The sequence below is a fragment of the Pyrgilauda ruficollis genome, unplaced genomic scaffold (genome assembly GCF_017590135.1).
Source record: "Pyrgilauda ruficollis isolate IOZ18807 unplaced genomic scaffold, ASM1759013v1 scaffold23, whole genome shotgun sequence".
Taxonomy (NCBI): Eukaryota; Metazoa; Chordata; class Aves; order Passeriformes; family Passeridae; genus Pyrgilauda; species Pyrgilauda ruficollis.
The window spans coordinates 16,082,380-16,095,663 of NW_024522539.1; the positions used below are offsets into that span (position 1 = coordinate 16,082,380).

General features: G+C 54.5%; 2 non-coding genes across 2 annotated transcripts; one reads left to right on the forward strand and one right to left on the reverse strand.

Annotated features, from left to right (window-relative positions):
* Positions 1-10,630: 10,630 nt before the first annotated feature.
* TRNAH-GUG lies at positions 10,631-10,702 on the forward strand. The gene has a single exon. It is a non-coding gene; the product is annotated as a tRNA-His (tRNA).
* Positions 10,703-11,527: 825 nt separating this feature from the next.
* TRNAH-GUG lies at positions 11,528-11,599 on the reverse strand. Its single transcript has one exon. It is a non-coding gene; the product is annotated as a tRNA-His (tRNA).
* Between the last annotated feature and the right edge of the window lie 1,685 nt (positions 11,600-13,284).

The window sequence follows — 13,284 nt, forward strand, 5'->3', positions numbered from 1 at the left end:
CTTCCGCCGCGCCCGGCCCTCCTCGGCGCTCCGGGCCGCCCCCCGCGCTCGGGCGGCTGCGGCGGCCTCGGGCCCGATCCGGCCCCGGCGCTGCCCCCAGCCACCCCGGAGTGTCCTTCGGCACCAGGGGAAAGGCCACCGGGGAGGCAGCGGGCGAGGCAGGGCGGTAAAGGGTCCCTCGTGGGGTCACGGAACGTCCCGAGCTGGAAGGAGCCCACGAGGGTCATCCAGTCCATGTGCTCGGTGCAAACCCGCTGCCGGGGATGTGTTTGGTGGGAGCAGCCCCGTGCGGGACCCCCGGAGCAGTTTGCTCCAGGGAGACACTGAAACGTGAGGCTGGCACTGTGGACCGCCACAAGAAACACTGCGGGAAGGGATGAGCAGGGATGAGGCAGGGAAGTGCTTGGGAAGAACGCTGAGCTCAAGCTGGATGTGCAAAGACATTGGAGTGAGCATGCAGGGCTGATCCCCAGCACAGGGGCTGGAGGACATCCCCTGGGATGCAGCGGAATGTGGCACTGGGAGCAGTCTTTTGGGGCATGGCAGCAGAGCCCGAGGCTGTTGCAGCAACAAAAACATGCTAACACACATTGTGACTGCTCCCCCTGGACACACAGCCATCACCAGCCGGCAGCCTTCTCTGCTCACCCACCACCGAGACCATCTCCCCGTGCTCTCCAATGCCCCAGCAGCCCTGTCTCCAGACCTATGCCCCCAAACCCTTCACATCCCTTCCTAGATACACACCATCACCCAAACCTGCTTCCAGGCTCACGGGCTGAATCCACTGAAGGCCATGAAGAAAGAAAAGACCAGACACAGGATGCTCCAAGAGCAAGACCCCCACAGAGGTCCCACTGCAAGCTGTGAAGCTTGCAGAGGCATCCAGTGAGCAGGGACAGATGCCACAGTGTGTCCCTGCATGTCCTCACACCATGAGCCGTGGTCCTGCACAGTGTGGGGACAGATGCTGGGATCTTGCTGTCAGGGTGCCTAGCTGGGGAGAGAAGTTTCTCATGGTGACCTCCTTCCTACCAGCCCTGTGCAGGAGGGAGAGTGAGGATGGGGCTGCCAAGGAACTGAGCTTCCTGTGCCAGCCTCACACGGTACATGCCCAGCATGTGCCCAGGGAGCCCGCTGAGTCCCAGATTTTCTGCTTCCTTGGGCACACTCCTGCTTGAGAAACCCATCCAAATTTGCCAGGTCCAACTGGACATCAAGGGAGCTTCCTCCAAAGGGAGAAGACAGCCATGAAACCCAGAAAACAGCACTGGAAATTGCAAAAGGCATCAGGAGAAAAAGCATCTGTGAAGAACAAAGTGATCACCAGGCTGTGTTTGCAGTCTAGCAGCAGACCTCGCTCCCGGGCTCTCAGATGGAGATGAAGAGACTTATTAAAATGCAGAAAAGACAGAGATTCTCAATAAATTTGCCTGTCCAGCATTTGGAAGGAAGCAGGGCTAATGGCACTTGAGATTGAAAGCACTTCCACCCTCTATTAGTAACCAAGGAGGATGTTCAGCAGCAGCTGTAGGAGATGGCTCTTGTTAAATACTCAGGCCTGGAAAACACACGCTCAGTGTCTCCAGAGAGGGCACCGAGGAGGGATCTAGCTTTGTGGTGGTGTTTGTGTTTTTTAAATACTATCATGTCAGAGGAATGGCAAAGGTTCTTCCTTCTCATCCAGTCCTGGCACATCTCCCACATCGCTCTCTCCTTGGAGAGGCAGCTGTGCCGGGGCCATGCTGGGATTTGACAAAGGTCTGTGGTCCATGGCCATGTAGGACCCCAGCACCTCCTCACCGTTTGTTGGGCCTGTTTCTCTTCCACACTGGCCCAGTGTAGCCCTGTTCTCTGATCCGTGCCTCTGAGGCATCACCTTCCCACCTCAGGCTTCAGCAGAGCTTGGAGGGGCATCAAAGTCTCTGGACTCACCTGAGCCCTCAGATTTGAGCTTCCCCTTGGCCCAACCACCCAGGCAGCAGGTGAAGAGAGCACAGCGGAGGTGAGAGCCTCCTGGGACACTGCTTTGTGCTTGGGGAGCTTTAAGGGGCCTCCAATGACCTCACCACCTGCATGGCTTGGCACAGGCTGCTCATATTCTTTTCTGCAGTCATGACGAGAGCCTGGTGACATTGCTCTGTTCACAGTGGTTCACTTCAGGTTTGGAGGAGCAGTGGCAGATTTCTACATTCCCACCGCCAAAGCCAGAATGTGTCTGCTGCTCATGCTCCAGCTGGTGCTGCTCCAATCCCAACTGTTTACACTCTCCACACCTTATTCCTGTTGGGACTGCAGGTTTGATGGCTGCACTGTAGAGACTGACCCCACACCACAGCAGTGGCTGTGATGCCACTGTGCCTGCGCGTCACCACGGCTCACTGTGACAGATGGCTGCCATGGGGGGTTGTGGGTGTAGGGGCTGGCAGGGGACACAGGGTGGGACTGGCAGACGGGAGAGGATGAGGGAGCACAGGCTGCACCACTCGCGTGCCAGACTCCATATTTTAGCTTCTCTCTCGTGCATCTCCAGGTAGGATGTGCAGCCCTGGGGGCTGCCTGCTGCTGGCAGTGCCCACAGCCCTTGGAGCCCCCAGGAAGGAGGGAAGGATGGCTATGAAGCCGTTTGCACACAGTCCTCAGATAGGAACATAACAACCCATGGCTGTGCAGAAGTGATTTGTGTTTCACTCTGAGGGACCACGGGAACAGGGGAGGCAGAATGGCTTTCTGCAGGTGTGTGCAAGGATGCAGGGCTGGTCCTCTGCACTGAAATCTCTGCTCCCACCCTCTTCTCCACCTCTGAAGGGTACAGGAGCTCTTTGCTGAGATCTCCAGGCTGGTGCTCACAGCATCGCCCTTCCTCTTACCAAAGGAGCTGTTTGGCTGGGTGAATTCAGACAGGTCAGAGCACGCACCAGGAAGAAAAATCCAGGTAATGTCTTCCGGGCTGCTGCCAGCCCAGCAGAGAGCTGTGTGCATCCTCAGCCCTCATCCATCCTCCGGGGCCTGAGGAGCTGCTTCGGCTGCCTGAAGTGCTCGTGGTGCTCACCCCCAGCTGGGGACAGGAGCCCTGTTTGGCAGCTGGGCTAAGAACAGCACACAGCACCTTCCCTGGGCTGAGGAGGGATCGTGCCACATCTTCACGGCAAAGCTTCCCCTCCGGTTTAGCCTTGGGTGGTGCGGACACAGCCCAGCGTGCCCCCGGCTGCAGCTTCCGGTGACTCAGAGCAGAAGGTCTCTGCCCCTGCACACTCCCGGCTGACTCACCCCCGGCTATGTGGGGGTGAACCTGACACTTCCCCACGTGTCACTTGAGTCAGGTGCTGGGTCGACTCCTTCCCCTGATGCCAGCATCGACCCTGGCTTGCAGGGAAGCCTGCAGCTCCTTGAATCTCCAGGTGCTTCTTCCACAGCTTCAAACAAAAGCATTTGCAGGAGTTTTGGAGTGCCTGTGTGCCTGCTCCTTTCCTCCCCGGGAGCAAGCCACATCCACCCCATTGTGCAGCACAGCAGGGTCCAAGAGGATGTCACATCTGCTGGGTGACAGCCCAACCAACTCCAGGGTCTGGGTACAGCAGGGGACGTGAGGACTGGAAGGTGGCAACTGTGACACCAGAATTGCTTCCTGGGAGGCAGCCAGGGAGTCCCAGGCTGATAAATGACACATCTGTTCTCTGCAAATGAACAAAAATTGGCATACGGAGGAGGAAACTGGCATCGTTAGGGAACAGATGGATAAATATGACATATTGGGGAAGAGTCGATACAGCTCTCTTGCAGTGAATTTCTCTTTTTCATAGCTGGTGCTTTCTTGGAAAAAGCCAGCAGGCCCCTGAGGTGATCCAGCAGAAGTCCCTGCATTTCCACATGCAGATCTTTTGACAAGATGAGGTCAACGGCAAAATCTGCAATAATATTGAATTATTCTGGAAATTGTGGATGCATGCTAAGCATTGCAGGAGGACTTTGAGAGGTTGAGGAAGTTGGCAGTAAAATGAGACAAAAGCCAGTGTTAGGGAAGGGACACAAATGGGGGAACCAAGCCCAGGCTCTTGTCCAAAGTGATGGGTTCTGAGATTGGGAGCTCTGACAGTCTGTGAAACTGTCCCCTCAGCAGAAGTTAAAACCTCAAAGACTCTCTGTCAAGCTGATAGGAAGGGTCAGGAAAAAGGAGAGATGAAATCAGATATCACTATTCCCTAGCCAATCCCAGTCTACAGGCATTTCTGGTCCCCCTATTCCAAGGATACAGCAGAGCTGGAAAATGTGCACAGAAGGGCAACAGGAGGATCCAAGGTCTCTGCACATGGGGTTCCTGAAGGACCAGGGCTCTTTGGCACAGGGAAGAGACAGCTGGGATCACAGAGCAGAGATCTGCACAGCTGGGGGAGGTGGGAGAGGCTGAAATAACAGTGATAACACAAGGAGGAGACTCAGCACACAGTAGCCCTCCCTGCCAGGGGTTGCTGCAGATGCTGTGTGGTTTAGGAACAAGACCACACAAATCCACAGAAAAAAAAAATTCCATAAATACATATTAAATACAAGGACTAGCACAAAGGAGACTTGTGAGATTTTAGGGGTAGGGATCGTGTCCAGGGGAAGTGTTGCTACACATTTGCACCAGGGAACCATCAAAGCCTGGGCAGGATATGCACAAAGCATGTGTCTTTACCAAATGGAGCAAATTTCTGCAGGCACTTTTTGCAGCTCTCCAGCCTTTCTGTAAAAAAAAAAAAAAAAAAAAAAAAAAAAAAATCATTATGCAGTTGATAGAATAATTGAGGCAATGCTAATTGACCAAAAGAAGAGATGACAACTTGCTGAAAGACATCTGCCAGCTTGGAGCCAGATCCATTGGTCACCACCTCAGCCATGGCGAGCCTGGTCCCTGCCTCTGCTCTCTGCACTGACAGCCCTCTGCACATCAGGAGCCCGAGTGTCACAGCTGCTCTGTATGTGGTCCATCATCTCATTAACACTTTGAGGAGTGTGGAGAGCACTGGGGAACTTCATTTCCACAGGTTCAGGTGCAGCATTCTGGAGACAGGCCAGTGAGAGCACTGGGTGACAAGAGAGGAGAGAAAAATGACTGCAGGACTGACACCCAGAGGGGGGGAAACACTTCTTTCACTTACAGGTGCAAGGTTTGACGGAAATTTCCAAACAGCCATTATGTAAACTCTTTGATTTTTTGGTTGTGTTTTTTTTTGTTTTTTTTTTTTACAAAATCATTTTGTGTGGGCTCAAGTCCCAGAGAGCTGAATTCTCCCCTCTCAGGTCTCATGGGGACAGGGGAACCAAGACACAGGAGGTTTCCTGTAACAAAACCAGGATAATGACAGGAAAACCTCATGACAGATGCTGGCTTGGTGGCAACAGCTCTATTATATCATGCAAATTGCATGGCCTCATCCAGCCACCCACTCCACACTCTGACAGCCAGGTGGATGCTCTTGGGGCTTCAACCATAGCACAAATTCAGTCCCTTCATTGCTGGCCCTCCATTTTTGGGTTTTATTTGCTCCTTTGAAAGGGTTTGATCCTGCAAGGACAAAACAGCATCCAGCAGGATAAAATGCCTGAATCCCTCTTCTGAATGAATGAAGGAAACAGGACCAGCTGCGAGAGCACGGATCTGAACTCAATAGCAAGTGGTAAAGTGGAATTGATTGGAGCTGCCTGCCCTCATCGATCTGAGGCTGAGCAAACTAAGGAGCTGGAGCATTTGCAGCTCAATCAGAGCCATGTGCTGGTGGGGGCCTGTGCTGTGGGGCTGGCAGGGGACCTGAGTGCCCCGGGAAGGGGTTAATGGTGGGTTTGATTAATCCAGCTGCAGCAGCCATGCTCACACAGCTGGGTCCTTCTCCAGACAGCTTTATGTTGCCTGTGGGCAACACCCACCCTGGTATCCCCTTATATCTCTTAATAGGGCTGTCATCAGCTGTCAGGAAGATAGGCTCAGTGCACAAGAGCAAAACAGTGGCCATTGCTCCCACAGAGAGGGGATCAATTGCAATTGCCACCAGCCCAATTTCTCTGAAAGGGCTGAGGCAGAAAATGAAGGGGAATTCAGAGATGAGTGCAAGAAGTGGGGAGGTGAGGGCTGGCAGGCTGCCTGGCAGCTCATGGTGGCCTGTTTTTTGCCCTCTCAGCAGCACAAACCTGGGCTAAGAGGTGGCTGTGTGCAGGCCATAAATCCCTGCAGTGGGAGGAGGCTCCTGCTGTGCACAAAGGCAGAGTGAGAGCTGGGGCTGGCAGCTGGAATCAGGCAGGGCACACACAGACATGTGGCGGCATTTATTTAAGGCTGCAGGATGGCTGGTTCTCCCCTGGGACACTTTCCTCACATTCCATCTTCAGCTGGATGCTGGACACACAAGGGAAGAGCTCAAGAGGCTGCTCTGGGCTGTGCTCCCTGGGTTTTGGACAGGACAGCTTTGATAAATCCCTGCTCCATATATTTTGGGTACCATTTTCTTTGATTTCTGAGCATTGGAGCCAAGCAAGGCAGAGACAACTTCCACTAGACCAGGTTGCTCCAAGACCTGTCCAGCCTGGCCTGGAACACTTCCAGGGATGGGGCAGCCACAGCTGCTCTGGGCAACCTGTGCCAGGATCTGAACACCCTCGCAGCCAAGAATTCCTTCCCAATATCCCATCCAACCCTGCCCTCTGGCAGTGGGAAGCCATTCCCCCTTGTCCTGTCCCTCCAGGCCCTTGTCCAAAGTCCCTCTCCAGCTGTCTTGGAGCCCCCTTAGGCACTGGAAGGGGCTCTGAGCTCTCATTGGAGCCTTCTCCAGGTTAAGCCCCCCACTTCTCCCAGCCTGGCTCCAGAGCAGAGAGGCTGCAGCCCTCAGACTGTCTTTGTAGCCCTAGAAGAGGATGGTGGGGACAGTATGAGGTCAGGTTGGTTGCAATTGTCTCCCAATTTAGGTGTTTTGTCCTTCACTCTTAAAACCCACACAAACCTTCACCTTCAAATTATCCCAGCCCCAGAACCTTTCCCTGATCATGCTTCAGCCTCCAGCTCTGCCCCAGCAGTGCCTGTGGGTGAGTTGCTCTGATTTCCTTAGGAAGGAAGGTGGGATTTCCACAGCAGAACAATTTCCATGTTGGATTAATGGCCTCGGAATAGCCAGAGGGGACAGCATTGGCCTGCACCACTGCTTTTCCATCACAGTAAAACACAGAGCACCTCCTCAGTGCTGGCATCCATCCTGCCTCCCCAGCACCAGCGCTGCTCCGTGGCTGCTTTAGCAATCTGTGAGAAAAAGAGGAGGTGGTGGGGATTCCTCTGCCTCCCACCTGCCTTCCTGAGTGCAGGAAAGGAGACCAAGGGCTGCCCCAGTGAGGGAGCAGCTGGAGAGGCTGCTCGAGGGGCACAGCAGCCGGGACAGCCGTGCAGTGATGAATTGCACTTGTCCCTCTGCCAGCTGCAAGATTTATATTTGTGACACAGAGTAGCAACACAGCAGCACTGGGCACAGCAGCACTCTCTGTCTGGCTGCACTGGTGTTTTGACATCCCAGGCACCTTTAAAATCCCACTGAATGCAACCCACAGGCATCAGAGGGCTCAGAGAAAAGACATGGAGGGGCAGAGCAGGGTGGGAAGAGCAGAGGAGCCTGGAGCAGCCATCCTGCCTGGGTGCTGAGCATCCTAAAGGGATCAGGTTACCCAGCAGACAGATGGGGCTCTCAGTGCTCCCACAAGCTCATCTCTTTTCCTTCATCCTGGCAGGTCCAAACCATCTGGACTAAAAGGCATGTGGTAAAGGGTGGTTGGGGCTCTGACAGCCAGGCAAGGTTCCCTTAAGAGTGCTCTCATCCCAGTTTTGCTGGGGAGGGCAGCCTACAGCAGAAAGTTGCTGGGACAGGCCATCACTGATGCCAGCGATGGGTGGCAGCAGTTTCTTCTCATCCTCCTCCTTCTCATCCACACCCGATACCTTATCTCTGGGTCCTTTTGCTCCTCCCTGCTTACTTCCATGTTTGGCTGACTCTCCTGTATGGCTGCAGCGTTATCTCAATCATGCCTGTTCCAGCAGTTGAGGTCATTGTAATTCTGTCAACTTCCACATTCTAGAAACATCTGCCAAAAATCCAAATCACAGGCCCTGCTGCCTCCTCCAGGCCACCAAGGAGCCCACACTGTGTGCCCTGTGTGAGCAGTGCCCAGCATCCACCCACCCAAACATGGGCTCTGCATCCTGCCAGCCCAGGAGCTGGGATAAAGGCCATGGTGACACCAGTCTCAGGAGTCCCAGTCTGCCTGCCCATGCAAATCCCCAAGGAGGAATTTCCTGGTATTCTTGTGTGCCTCTGTAGGTTCTTTGTCCCCACTAGCCATGGACAGCATGTCCTGCCTGAGCGCGCCCCACTATCTCCCGTGGGTCCCACCACCCTGTCCTGCCCAACACTGAGCTGTCCAGACTAACATGGAGCTGGGCTTATCCCTTCACCAGGGACACAGCCCAGCTCATTGTGCCACTGTGGAGGAAGGCACAAGAGACCAGGCACAGGGCAGAACAAGGACTTTTTCCCTTTACAAGCTTATGAGCTGGGACTCAGAGGTTGCAGTGATTCCACCTCTGCAGCTCTGCTCCACCTGTCCTGCAGGTGTTTGTTGGTTGGATTTATGTCCTTGGTGCAGTCAAGGGGATGATGATGACCTCAAACTCCTTGGACATGGGAGGAGAAACACGTATCTCCTTCCAGTGTTGCTGCACCTACTTTGTTCCAGCATGAGGACACAGATGGTGACAGGGTTGGACACAGATGAACAAAAGCAGTATCCCTGCAGCCCCATTAGAGGCATGGACTGGGATTTTGGCATGTGGTCAAGAGAGGGAGAAAGGTGGGACTGGAGCAAGACAGTAGCACGTGGACACTCAGGCCATTCAGATATCTCTTCAGCATCTCCTGGTCAGCCAGTTTGACATGGGAAAGTGTTGTCATGTTATTGCAAAAGTTCCATATTGTTGTCTCCTTAACACAGAAGTTGCATACCTTCTTATTGTCTTCTCATGGGCAGCTCCTCAGAGCACTGACTCTCTCTCCTTAACACAGAAGTTGCATACCTTAGTGTCTTCTCATGGGCAGCTCCTCAGAGCACTGACTCTCTCTTCCTCACCAAGTAGCCAGCTGACTCCAATTCTCCTCTCAATCAGCCAACCCACTCTTTTATAGCACTCTTCTCACTGGTCACAGCTGTGGCCTGTTAAAGTCAGGCCTGTTCCTAATCTTTGGTAATTGGCCCAGCTGCAACTCCTTAGGGGCGAGTTTACTCTCTGCACTATCTTTGTTTTCTTATATCCTATCCCCCCACAGGAGAGCATCTCCCACTGCAAAGGATCCCACCACTGCTGAGGGACCACTGGTGCACACCAGCAAACTGGCGAGGACAGGATGGGGTGGGCAGAGACAAAGGGAGGACACAAAAACCATTCTCTCTTCCTCTACCACTCTGAGATCTTTTGGGCTGGTTATGAGCAAGATGAGCTCAGGGCGGCAGGAGCAATTACTTCACAGAGTAATCAAGGCACACAGGGCATTTATCCAGTTTGTCCCAAGCCACAGGAAGACTGTTCTAGATTTAGGATTTTCCAGCTGCAGCAGATACACCAGGATGGATGGGGTGCAGGGACATGGCCAGCAGGTTTGTAGGAGTCCCCTGCCACTCCCTGTACCCCCTTCCATGGGAGGTGCATGTGTATGACAAGCGATGAGCTCATCCTGCATGAAGGAGCTGATGTTTCTATGACCAGCTCCAGCTCTTCAGAAAGAATGAGTCATGCTGCAATCACTCTAAAATATTTCATGTCAAGAAATCTTTTTGATCCCAGGTGCTTGGAATTCTTTGCATATCTGTGAAAATGAAAGAACCTTAATACTAGGAGCAGGAAAGCAGCAGCAGTGGTGAGAGCAGAGCCATTAGGTATTGATATGTGCTCAAGCAAGAGAAACAAATAGTCCAGCACAGATTGATACTTGTTGCTGTTTCAGGGCCGTAAAATCTTTAGTCCCTCTATTTTCTCCCATCTCTCTGTGTCCAGTCGTTCATTAATCCTGTGGTTGGGAGAAACTTTACTCCCTGAGAAATACGCAGGGGAGTGAGAGGTGAGGTTGCAGCTCGGGGAACGGGGTTACCCCCGGATACAGAAGGCTGGGATGAGGGGAAGGGTCAGGATCGGGGTCAGAGCAGGGAGCCGGGCCGAAGGCACAGGGTAAGGTGAGGGGGTGAACGCCGCAGCTGGGGTCAGACACGGAGCGAGACTCGGGGCTGGGGCCAGGGAGCGGGTGAGGCCGTGAGAGCGCCGGGGCCTCGGCCCGGGCCGGGATGGCGGGGCGGGCGCAGGGCGAGGCCCCGGCCCGGCGCCACCACCAGCGGCCCGGCCGCGAGCGGGAAACACGGGACGGAGATCGGGCGCTGCGCCCTGGGAATGCCGGGGGGCCGGAGCGGGACAGCCAGAGGCAGCCCCGCGTGTGGCACGGCTCACCCGAGCCAGCCCCGCGTCTTCTGACACCCCCGGCTCTCCCACAGACAGCCCCGCCCGGCCTCACGTCAGCGCCCTCAGCCTCAACTGCCGCCGCGCCCAGCCGCCGCCACAGAGCCCCGGTAGCGCGCCGTGATCGTATAGTGGTTAGTACTCTGCGTTGTGGCCGCAGCAACCTCGGTTCGAATCCGAGTCACGGCATCGCCCGGCGGTACCACGGCACACGGGCTCCGCTTTTTGCCTTCTCCCTGAACCGCCGCACGCTCTGGTTTTTTGTCACGTCGCGCCAATATTTTATTTTTCTTTCTTTTTTTCTGGCGGTTGCCGGCGGGGCTGAGCTGGGCCCGGCGCGGGGGGTCCGCGGGCGCCGGGGAGAGAAGGAGCGGAGGGACTGAAAACAAAACCATAACATAAGATGAAAAAAATAACATAAAAGTAGAAATAATAAATAAAATAACCAAATGAAATTTTAAAATAGACCAAAATAAGACGAGAGGAGAGGAGACAATGAGAAACAAAGTAAGAGTAAAATAGAAATAAAAATATAATTTAAAAATTAAGTTAAAATAAAACATGTGTTAAAAAAATAATAAAATTATACCACCAGATTAAGTAAAATAAAAGTAAATATAATAAAATAACTATATAATTAAATTTAAAATAATATAAAACGAACTATTAAAATAAAATATAATAGAAAAAACGAAACTAAAAATAACAATTGATGACATAAAGGTAAATAAATAAAAATTTAAAATAGAATAGAATAAAGAACATTAAAATATTATTAAGTATAAAAATAAAACAGTAAAAATTAGAAAGTAAAATCAAGTTACATTAAACAGATAAAATGCAATAGGATTAAATGAAAATAAATAAACTAAATAAAAATGTAAAATAAATTAAAAACATTAAAATTAAGTTTAAAATAATAAGAGAGAACAACGAAATTAAATTATGAAATAAACCAATGCAGAACCAGCAAGGCAAAAAGCGGAGCCCGTGTGCCGTGGTACCGCCGGGCGATGCCGTGACTCGGATTCGAACCGAGGTTGCTGCGGCCACAACGCAGAGTACTAACCACTATACGATCACGGCGCGCTACCGGGGCTCTGTGGCGGCGGCTGGGCGCGGCGGCAGTTGAGGCTGAGGGCGCTGACGTGAGGCCGGGCGGGGCTGTCTGTGGGAGAGCCGGGGGTGTCAGAAGACGCGGGGCTGGCTCGGGTGAGCCGTGCCACACGCGGGGCTGCCTCTGGCTGTCCCGAGTCACTCGTGGTGCTGCCTCTGGCTGAACCCTGAATGGCACACGCGGGGCTGGGGAACCTTGCCCAGGCGCGCTGAGGGAGCTCAGACCTGTGTCACAGCTTTCGCGGTTTCCCCCTTTGTCACCCGTACGCTGCCCTTCGCCATCGCGCCCTCGCCCGTCCCCAAGGCTGGGCAGCTGTAGCGGCGGGATTGGCCGGATCCGCAGGGAGAAGGCGCGGAGCTGGCACAGAGAGCGGTTTGTTGTTTGTTTACGGGCGGCGTGTGGCACGGGGTGCCCCGAGTGCCCAGTGGTATCGTCAGTCACCAATGTCTGAAATGATTCCTGCCAACCCCGATTTGGCACCCTCGGAGCCACATCACCCCTCCCTGTGCAAACAAAGAGCGGGAGGTACCCGCTCTTTTGAGCAGAGTGCACAAACCTGGGCATAGGATTCCCTTCACCCCGCGTGAAAAGGTGGTTTCGGACACACCGTGCAAGGGGATGTGTTTGTTGACTTCCTCCCCAAGGGGACCAGGGGACATGACTTCATGCCACTGAAGCCTTGGGGGCCACTGAAGCCTTGTGCCCCACTCTGGTTTTCTTTGGCAGCATTTCCCGGGGTGGGGTTTGATTTCTACTTTCAATATCTCTCCTGAAGGCTCGTTTTGCCAAGGGGGAAAAGTCCCCTGGCTGCCCTTCCTTTGGATGGCACGGTGCCCTGCACGGCCACGCCGCTGGGCTTCCCTTGCCCGCCCTTCCCGGCAGCCGGGCGTGAGCCCCGGGAGGAGCCGGAGCGGCCCCGGCGCCGCAGCGCCCGGCCCAGCTCTTTGGACCGAGCTGTTAATGGGTAACCGGGACACGGGACCGGGAGCTGCGGGGCCGGCAGCGCTGGCGGGTGAGTGCCGGGGGACGGCGGCTGCCAGGGCGGGGGAACCGTGAGGCCAGGGAGGGCACGAGGCCACCGGGGGTGTGAGGATGCGGGGGATGAGGCCACCGGGGGTGCGGGAGCGTGGGGTGCAGGGGCACAGGGCAGAGGGTGCCGTGGCCACGCTGCTCCGGAGGCTGCGGGGCACACAAGGAACAGGAGTGCGCGGGGACACAGGTATGCAGGGGGCACTGCGGGCACTCCTCTGCTCTCTCCCTCATTATCTGCCTGTCCGTGTGGTCCCGCTCCTGAGGGGACAGCAGCCAATGAGACTGCACCAAAACAAGAGATTTTGGGGCTGGCAGAGTGGGGGACAAGGAGGTGGCATCATCCCTGGCAGGCACTGAGCCTGAGACAGCAGCACTGCCAGGAACCTGGGATGGTCCTGGAACTCCATGAGATCCTGGAGGTGTCTCTGAGGCCAGATGGGCACTGGGGAGTGTCCTTGGAGTGGTGGTGGACTCGGGGAGGGGGGTCCTCCTGATCTCTGCCAGGGTCCTGGAGAGACATCCCTGAGCACCAGGAGCACCAGTGATGCTGGAGGCCCTGGAGGGGGTGTGAGCTCCTGGGTTCCCACCATGGCCCTGGGTCCTGCCCTGCTGCAGAGGAGCC